We start from the raw sequence: 10524 nt of genomic DNA, 5'->3' as shown, positions 1-10524 counted from the left end.
TCCTGCACTGGATTCTACAGTCCTGCTCTGGCAGGGGGGTTGGACTCGAAGATCTCCAGAAGTCCCTTCCAACCCCTAACATCCTGTGAGTCTGTGTAATGCATGAGAAACATCTTGGGCTAGGAGGTCCCTTGCAAGAAGCAACAAGGAAAGGAGTGTGACTGTCCTTGCCTGTCCTGTGAAAGCTGCAGCTGTGGAGCAGCAGGGGGCCAGCCGCCCAGCAGAGACACGGCCTGCAGCCTGTGGTAGTGCCACCTACAAACCCAGACAGGCTAAACTGTCAAAAACACATATCTGTCAGCACAGCTCTGGCTGCACCACTGCCCTTGCCAGCAGTGGGGGAGTTGACTTCTTTCCACACCCTAGAATTACCCTGGCAAGCTCTGTAGGTTACACTAAGCCACGGAGCGCCGGCCACGTGTGCCTACACTTTCTTGGCCATCATTTGATCCTCTGCATTAAAGGCAGCCGGGCTTCCTCCCCTTCCAACTAAATAATAATTACACCTATTGTTCCCAGTGGGCAAAGAGACCCTGCTCACACCTATCCAGAAAGACAAGGTGTATAATTAACACCTTGCTGGGATAGAGAGCTTTTGTTCAGGTTAGTTATTACGTGGCTTGCAGCCTGAAAACAGGGCTGCTTGCATTCATTGCAGCTCATTTCCTCCCTGCCTCACAGCTTAACTCCCTGATTCTTCCCAGGTCTTAGTGCAGGAACGTGTCCAGCAGCAGTGTGTGGTAAGATGAAGCTGACACCTTCATGTGGATATCCCCAAAGTGTGGAGTGCACCCCATGTCCCTGCGTGCAGGGGGCTGCTGGGGCTGTTGTTGCTGCTGCCAGACCATGTACACACAAATGGTGATGCAAGGCAGAGGACTTAGGGGTGCTGGGGGATGAGAAGTTCAACAGGAGCCAGCAGGGAGCACTTGCAGCCCAGGGAGCAAATCACATCCTGGGCTGCAGCAAGAGAAGTGTGGCCAGCAGGGCCAGGGAGGGGATTCTGCCCCTCTGCTCCACTCTGCTGAGACCCCACCTGGAGCTCTGTGTCCAGCTCTGGAGCCTCTCTTCCAGGAAGGATCTGGAGGTGCTGGAAGGGGTCCAGAGAAGGGCCACGAGGGTGAGCAGAGGGCTGGAGCTGCTCTGCTATGAGAGAGTTGGGGTTGTTCAGTCTGGAGAAGAGAAGGCTCTGGGGAGACCTCATTGTGGCCTTCCAGTATCTGAAGGGAGCTCCAAGAAAGCTGGGGAGGGACTTTGGAGGGTGTCAGGGAGTGATAGGACTGGGGGGAATGGAGCAAATATAGAAATGGTTAGATTCAGTTTAAATGTTAGGAAGAAGTTCTTGCCCATGAGGGTGGTGAGAGCCTGGCACAGGCTGCCCAGGGAGGTGGTGGAAGCCTCCTGCCTGGAGGTTTTTCAGGCCAGGCTGGCTGTGGCTGTGAGCAACCTGCTGTAGTGTGAGGTGTCCCTGCCCATGGCAGGGGGTTGGGACTGGATGCTCCTTGAGGTCCCTTCCAACCCTCACAATTCTATGATTTTATGACTGCTCTCAGCTGTCTGTTGTCACTGTACAGCCAGAGGTCAGCAGTGTATTAGAGCACTCCCAAATCAGCTGGATTAACTTAAACACCCTTTGTCAGCTCCACAGCCTAACTTCTCATTTGAATAGCATCCAGTCTCACCCTACCTAAGAGTCACTTCAAGAAGCTTTGAAAAGGTTTGTGCTTTGAGGAGCAGAGCCCTAAGAGAGACCATTTCACACCTTTACTAACTTAATAAACCCAATAAAAGCTATGTTTTGTGAAAAGAAAGTGCAGCCACACTCGTGCAATCTTGGCAGGCTTGAAACTCCTGCCCTGCACAGTTCTGTCTTCTTTTTCAGCCTCCAAAAGCAATGGCCTCTTGTGCCCTGGGGTTTCAGCCCTTCCAGTTAACTAACAAGCTCTGTCTCCCACTGCTGCAACTAAAGGTGATTCTGTGAGCTCAGGAAACACTAATTGCTCTTTTTCTTCCCCCTTGTTCTCATTTAAATGACAACCAATCTCACCCTGCCTAAGAGCCACTTCAAGAAGCTTTGAGGAGGTTTGTAGATAACAGTGAGATCTAACAGTCACAGAATGTCAGAGATTGGGAGGGACCTCCGAAGATCATCCAGTCCAACCCCCCTGCCGGAGCAGGATCAGCTGGGGCAGGCCACACAGAGACATGTCCAGGTGGCTTTTGAATGTCTCCAGAGAAGGAGACTCCACAGCCCCTCTGGGCAGCCTGCCCCAGGGCTCTGTCACCCTCATAGTGAGAAAAGTTCTCCTTATGTTTACGTGACAACAGGAGGTGGCAGGAGGTAGGTGAGCAATTAGGTAAAACAAGCAGCAAGTTCTTCTTTCTTGATAAAAGCAGGCAGGGGGAGACCTTCAAAGTCTCTGCAACTCCCTGAAAGGAGGTTACAATGAGGTGCGGATTGGTCTCTTCTCCCTACTACCAAGTGATAAAACAAGAGGAAATGGCCTCGAGTTGCCTCAGGGGAGGTTTAGATTGGGGGATTAGAAGAAACTTCTTCACTGAAAGGCTTCTCAAAGACGGGAACTGGCTGCTGAAGGAGGTGGTTGAAGGACCATCACTGGGGAGGTTTCAAAGAGGCAGAGATGTGGTGCTGAGGGTTCAGCTCTAGCCTTGGTGGAGTTAGACTCAAAGATCTGAAAGGTCTTTTCCCACTGGAATGATTCTGTGGTTCTGTCACACAACAGCCATGCAAAGGTGCTGTGCAACTCTGCTGACAGCTACTGCCAGAGGATGTTTCAGTGGGTTTGACACAGAACGTTTTGCCAATGATCTCAGGTCTCAGACCTCAGTCCTGTGAAGGAGTGTGATGGTCCTTTAAGCACAGAGCCCATAGGACCTAGATAAGCACCTAAACCCACCGTGACAGCCGTGTCCCAGAGGCACATGGTGGTGGTACTGGACTGTGATCCAAAATGTTACTGTTAGAATTAGCAGCTTAAAGTCTGATGTAGCAAAGGCCCCAACCCAAACAACCCCCCCAAAAAAACCACCCCAAAACCCCCAAAGAACTCCAGCTTCAGGTCTGCTTAGTTTCAGCAGCTGCCTCTGGAGAGGTTAATATTTCCCTGTAAGAATCAGGAGAAGGACACAGTGCTAGAGATGGGCACTACTTCCCCCATCCCATCAAGCCAACCCAGCACAGCAGCCAAAGGAGTTTTCATAGATTCATGGAATGGTTTAGGTGGGAAGGGACCAGTCCCAACCGCCCTGCCATGGGCAGGGACACCTTCCACTAGCCCAGCTTGTTCAAGGCCTCATCAAGTGTGGCTTAGCCCTGAAAAAGGCCCTGTTGAGAGGAGACAACCAAATTGTGATTAAAGAGACAAGCAGCAGGCAAAGCTGGAGCACAGCATCTGACTGATGGTTTTACTTCCAGTTTACTGAACTCCCCGTGCTCCCCTCCCACCCCCCTTCCATTTTCTCATGACAGAATGAATTGCTCTATCAACAAGTGTAAAAGGAAATGATTAATTTACCCCTCCCATCCAAACTGATTACCAAGACTTCCATATCTTCAGGACCTGAGTAATGAATGAGCTTCCTGTGATTATAGCCAGGCACACCAAGAGGGCTCCGATTCTGGCATTCACGCCTCTAGGTCAAAAGCTGCAAGGACCACACAGCCTAGATGTGGTTATCAGCAGCAGCAGCAGCAGCAGTGTTTTAGCATGGCAGAGAGTAACTTCTGAAGCCTTTGACCTTGTGCACAGTAGCAACCTTATTTCAACAAGAATCAACCCCCTCAGCTTCACGCTGCACAACAGGGAGCACGGAGCAGGAGGCTAATGGGGAAATGCTGCAGCACTCTTACCCTGCCATGCAGACCAGAGCAAGGGGAATGTGCCAGCTTGGACCTTTCTTCCCAAACTGGGAGTCTCAGCTTGCTGGGGGAAACACAGGAGGGATGGGAAGCTCCTGTCTCACGGAAAGACAAACTGCTGCCAGCAGTCCCTGGATGGTATCTTGCTTTCTTACCTGATGAGCCTTGCTCCTGGGGAGGGGGGAATTCAGAGTGGCAAGCTGCAGCTTCTTACAGCTCCCTTTCTTCTGGTGGCATGGTTCCCAGTCACTGGTCCTACTGTCTGCCAGGCAGAAATCTGTCCTCCTGCTATCTTTGGCCTCTGTGCTATCAAGGGGTGACCCTGATTGAGGGCCGTGCCGGTCTGAGTGAAATGAGACCGTGAGGCTTCTCTGCACAAATGCACTCCCCATGATGGGAAAAGCAGGCTGCAGATCCAAGTGGGGATGTGATGGTCACCCTCCTCTCTTCTGTCCAAAGCCTCATCCCCAGCTGCTTTCAAGAAAGAAATTACAAACTGTCACTGTCATTGTCAAAAGGATTAAAAAGAGAGCTTAGCCTTAGTGCACAGCCCAGCATCTCCCTCCCCACTTTCCCCCTCCTGGCTTCCTCCCTGGAGGAAAATGGTTTCTGTGTTAAACTTTCACAACTAAACCTGAAACCCAGTGATGTTTGGTTTAGGTTTTGTTACAAACCTAGGAAACAGGCCAAGTCTGAAAAAAGAAAGGGGGGGGTGGGGGGGGATCAACATGAAAGAAACCTGGGCAACGTTTCAAGCAAATCAAGCCCCATTTATAGTTTTGAGTGGAATCCATACTCAATTCACTGCTTTCACAAGGGTTTGATCTGAAACCAGGCAGCCTCAGGCAGACTTTTTCTTCAGGTGACATTGAAAGCTAAGCCATCCAAGTGGATGGGATCCTTGCAAGAAGGAAGGATTCCCAGTCATAGGCAGACTAATGACCCCACAAAAGCAAGGCAGTACCCACACCCCAGTGACACCAGGGTGGCACTCTAGCCTCACATGGGCAACAGATCTGCCTTCAAGGCAGGACTGTAATATATCACAGACTCACAGAATGGTTTGGGCTGGAAGGGACAGAACACAGAATACAGAATTAACCAGGTTGGAAAAGACCTTTAAGGTCATCAAGTCCAACCTATCGCCCAGCACCATCTGATCAGCTAACCCATGGCACTGAGTGCCTCATCCAGGCTCTTTGTAAGCACTTCCAGGGATGGTGACTCCACCACCTCCCTGGGCAGCACATTCCCATGGCCAATCTCACTTTCTGGGAAGAATTCCTTCCTAACATCCAGCTTAAACCTGCCCTGGCACAGTTTGAGACTGTGTCCTCTTGTTCTGCAAGAGGATGCCTGGGAGAAGAGACCAACCCCCACCTGGCTACAACCTCCCTTCAGGTAGTTGTAGAGAGCAAGAAGGTCTCCCCTGAGCCTCCTCTTCTCCAAATTAAACACCCCCAGCTCCCTCAGTCTCTCCTCACAGGGCTGTGCTCCAGACCCCTCCCCAGCTTTGTTGCCCTTCTCTGGACACCTTCCAGCATCTCAACATCTTTCTGAAACTGAGGAGCCCAGAACTGGACACAGGACTCAAGGTGTGGCCTAACCAGTGCTGAGTACAGGGCAGAATGACCTCCCTGCTCCTGCTGACCACACTATTCCTGATACAGGCGAGGATGCCATTGGCCCTCTTGGCCTCCTGGGCACTCTGCTGGCTCATGTTCACCCTACTAAGATCATCAAGATCCAAGACTTCAGAGATCATCCAGTTCCAAACACCACCACCACCCCCCCCACAGGCAGGGACACCTCCCACCAGCCCAGGTTGCTCAAGGCCTCTTCCAACCTGGCCTCAAACACCTCCAGGTAGGGGGCAGCTACAACCTCCTTGTTTGAGTGTCTCACCACCCTCACTGTTGTGGTATGTTGAAATTAGCCCCCAGCTAATTTGGGAGAATTGCCCCCTAAAATAAAATTGCCAGAGCAGCTCAGATGGAAGCAAATGAAGCTCTATCTACAAGCAAAGCTACAGCCTGGAACCATGCAATGCATTGCATATGTACCAAACAGACCACAGTTACATGTATTTACAATTCATACAACACAAGAACCACCCTGGACAACTGCAAAGAATTTCTTCTTAATCTCTAGCCTAAATCTACCCTCCTCAAGATTAAGTCTACTCCCTCTCATCCTATTACTTCCAGCCCCTGTCAGAAGTCCCTGCCCAGCTCTCCTGTAGCCCCCTTCAGGTACTGGAAAGCTGCTTTGAGATCTCCCTGCAGCCTTCTCTCCTCCAGGTTGAACAGTCCCAACACTCACAGCCTGTCCCCATAGTGGGGACATATACTGAGAGCTGTCAGTCTGTCATCAGAGAGTTCAAATTTTAGCCTGTAATTTTTCATCTCTTGGTTGTTTTGTGGTTGTTGGGTTTTGTTGGGCTTTTTTTTCCCCCTCCACCCCCTGTTTCCTTTAATTGTTTTGTTTTGCTTTTAATCTCTTTGCTGCTCTGGCACAGTTGGCTTTTTATCAGATTGCAGGCCAAAATTCTGCTGCTCTTGTATCAAAGGTCATAAGCTGGTGCAGGAATTGAGAATGCTGCTGCAGCCCTGATAGTGATTCACCAATTTCAGTGGGAGATAAGGGGCATGCCTTGCTGTGTGCACATTCTGCTTTATCTCTGAGCCTTCTCCCCCTCTGGCTAGCGCTGATACTTGGGGACGTTTTAGACCCGTTTTCAAGCTACTGACCAGAAGTGTCCACCTGAAGAAAGTGAGGTCAGCTGTGCCACTGCTAGGCAGACAGTGCAGCAGTCAGCATTTCACAGATGCAGGAGGAAGAGTGAAGTAAGTAATGGGCAACCAAAGCTGTTCTTCAATCACCCTGCCCCTGGCTTCTGCCGTTATTTCACGTCGTTAAATGTAACATCCTCCCACTTGCTGCCAGCTTTCCACCTCCAAAATCCTGCTTAATACCTTTTAGATGCAGACAGTGAGGGTCTGTGCATCCCTGAGTCTGAGGAGATGCTCCAGACATGCAGGCAGCCCTAAGTCAGCACATAGACTTCTCCTATCCTGGGCTGCAGCAAGAGAAGTGTGGCCAACAGGGCTAGGGAGGGGATTCTGCCCCTCTGCTCCACTCTGCTGAGACCCCACCTGGAGCTCTGTGTCCAGCTCTGGAGCCTCTCTTACAGGAAGGATCTGGAGGTGATGGAAAGTGTCCAGAGAAGGGCCACAAGGGTGAGGAGAGGGCTGGAGCTGCTCTGCTCTGGAGACAGCCTGAGAGAGTAGGGGCTGTTTAGTCTGGAGAAGATTGGGCACAGGGAATGCTCTTGCCCTCAGCCATAGTCTGTGAGCTCCATCCTGTGCCCTGAAGACACTATCATTAGTTGCAAATCATTCCCAGGACCTTTTGCTAACACAGAATTACAGAATCATTCTCTGACTCTGCCAAGGCTGGGACTAAACACTCAGCACCACATCTCTTGACTCTCTGAAACACCTCCAGCGATGGGAATTCAACCACCTCCCTGAGCAGCCTGTTCCAGTGACTGAGAACCCTTGCAGGGAAGACGTTTCTCCTAATCTCCAAGCTAAACCTCCCCTGGGACAACTTGAGGCCATTTCCTCTCCTCCTATCACTTGTTACTAGGGAGAAGAGACCAACCCCCACCTGGCTCCAACCTTCTCAGGGAGCTGTAGAGAGCAATGAGGTCTCCTCTCAGCCTCCTTTTCTCCAGACTAATGGCCCCCACTTCCCTCGACTGCTCCTCCCCAGCCCTGTTCTGCAGACCCTTCCCCAGCTTTGTTGCCCTTCCCTGGACCTGCTCCAGCTCCTCAATGGCTTTCTTTGTAGTGAGTGGCCCCAAACTGAGTGCAGCACTCAAGGTGTGGCCTCCCCAGCACCGAGCACACAGGGAGATGTGCTCACCCCATTGCCCAGGTTCCACACCTCCCTCTTCTCTCTGCAGAAGACATTGCTCAGCAGGAATTTAATGAGGCAAAAAAAAAAAGACCCAAAAAATGTCAGAGGGGGGGTGGAAAATAAAAAGGAAGAAGAACAACCCAACCCAAAGCCAAAAGCTGTGATTTTGGAACTTCCAAAATGAATGAAACACAGCAAACAAACTCCTGAAGCAGAGTGGGAAAGGGCAGACGTTTCTGGAAAGAAACGTTTGGGTTTGAAAATGCCACAGGATTTCATTTCCATGTCTTCTAAAGACAACCCTTTGATTTGCTAGTTTGAAGTGGCATTTCCTACTCCAAAGAGACCTGAAATAATAGAAAGTGTGAGAAGCAAGAGGGATAAAGAACCTCAACCCAAAATATGAGATTCCAAAAGCGATTGGAGTTGACCTCAAATAACATGTTGAGGCTTTTCCTCATTCCCCCCCAAACAAAATAAAGGGGGGGGGGGGGGAATCCACCCACAAAACATTGCTTTTGCTTTGCCCCAATCCAGTTCTTTTTGCCTCCATTTTCCAGTGCCTGATCCCAGGCAGCTGTTGTTTTCCCAGTTTTTTCCAGAGGGCATGTTCTCTGTTCTGTGCCTCCCTGCCACGCTCACAGTGTGAGCAACCAACCTGTGCTCCTTGAGGGCAAACCAAACCCCCAGGTGCCTCATTTTCACTCCATCTTCATTTCTGTGTAAGAACTCAGTTGCTGTTATCCAGGCCACCCAGCTCATTCATTCCAGGAGCATCTAAACCCCTCAGTGCTGTTATGGTTTTTGTGCAAGTGCATGAATCATAGATTCACAGAATGGTTTGGGTTGGAAGGGATCTTCAAGATCATCCAGTTCCAAGCCCCCTGCCATGGCCAGGGACACCTCACGCTGGAACTGGTTGCTCAAGGCCTCATCCAGCCTGGTCTTGAACACCTCCAGGGAGGAGGGAGCATCCACCACCTCCCTGTGCAACCTGTTCCAGTGTCTTACTACCCTCCCTGTCAAGAATTTCTTCCTCATCTCCAGTCTCAGTCTGCCCTTCTCAAGTTTCAGTACATTGCCCTTTGCTCTGTCACTCCAAGCCCTTGTCAAAAGTCCCTCCCCGGCTCTCGTGTAGCCCCCTTCAGGTACTGGAAGGCTGCTCTGAGCTCTCTCTGGAGCCTTCTCCAGGCTGAACAGCCCCAGCTCTCCCAGGGATGCAGGCAGGGTAAGGGGAATCTGTTTACATTTGATATTATTTGTAACTCTGGCACACTTACTCTGGGGCTTTGCCAAGTCGATTTACTGCCATGACTCAGTTTCCCTGAGGAGGAACCAGCGTTATCAGCACCACAAGCTGCTCTGCCTGCTTCTGGTGCACCCTCCTGAAAGCATCTTAACCACTGCACTCTTGTGCAGCAAAATTTCTTCCCCTCTATTTCACCAACTAGAGAGTATCACAACATTTCTGGAATCATAGAACTGTTCCAGTTGGAACTGATGTGCCCTCACCAGTGCCTAGTACAGGGGTACAATCACTTCCCTGCTCCTGCTGCCCACACCAGTGCTGATCCAGGCCAGGCTGCTGCTGGCCTCCTTGGCCACCTGAGCACCCCTCAGCTCATCTCCAGCCAGCTGCCCACCAACACTGCCAGGTCCTTTACTACTGAGTAGCTTCCAGCCACTCTTCCCCAAGCCTGGAGCCTTCAGGGGGTTGTTGTGACTCAGGTGCAGGATGCAGCAGTTGGCTTTATTAAACCTCAGCCCATGGATCCAGCCTGTCCAGGTCCCCCTGTGGTGCCTTCCCACCATCCAGCTGATCAACAGCCCCTCACAGCTTAGTGTCATCTGCACACTTACTGAGAGTGCACTCAGTTCCCTCATGCAGATCCCTGATAAAGGCATTAGCCCACATCCAGTGTTGTAAACTCTCCTCAGGTGTCTGTCCCTTTGGGGATGTCACTCTGCTGACAAGAGCAGCCAAGCATTGAGAAGAACAGCTTCTGCCCTCCGCTGGTCACATTAGTGTGTTGGTTTGGGTTTTGCATCTTCCCCCGTGGGGTTCCAGGGGTTCCTCCCAGCCCCACATGTCTTCTGCATGGCCTGATCCTGCTGCCACCTCCTTCAGGAGGGATGAATCAGGCAGTTCTCTTCAGGGCCTCATAACTCCTCTGTCACTCTGCACTCAGCGTTGGTGAGGCCACACCTTGAGTCCTGGGTTCAGTTTTGGGCTTCTCACTCCAAGAAAGATATTGAGGTGCTGGAGCCTGTCCAGAGAAAGGTCACAAAGCTGGTGAAGGGTGTGGAGAACAGGGCTGGCAAGCAGCAGCTGAGGGAGCTGGGGTTGTTTAGTCTTGGAGAAGAGGAGGCTGAAGGGAGACCTCATTACTCTCTGCAACTCCCTGAAAGGAGGTTGGAGCCCAGTGGGGCTGGTTTCTTCTCCCAAGAAACAAGTGATAGGACAAGAGGAAATGGCCTCAAGTTGCACAAGGGAAGGTGTAGCTTGGATATTAGAAGAAACTTCGTCACTGAAAGGGTTCTCAATGACTGGAGCAATCTTCCCAGGGAGGTGCTTGAATCTGCATCCCTGGAGGTGTTTCACAGAGGCAGATGTGGTGCTGAGGGCCGTGGCTTAGCACCAGACTGCACAGTTAGAGAATGGTTGGGCTGGAGGATCTTGAAGGACTTTTCTATGATCCCTCCTGTACAAGTCACCCCTC

This window comes from Dryobates pubescens, chromosome 39 (genome assembly GCF_014839835.1).
Source record: "Dryobates pubescens isolate bDryPub1 chromosome 39, bDryPub1.pri, whole genome shotgun sequence".
NCBI lineage: Eukaryota > Metazoa > Chordata > Aves > Piciformes > Picidae > Dryobates > Dryobates pubescens.
The sequence above is the reverse complement of the archived record's forward strand: the minus strand, read 5'-3'. Positions refer to the sequence as shown.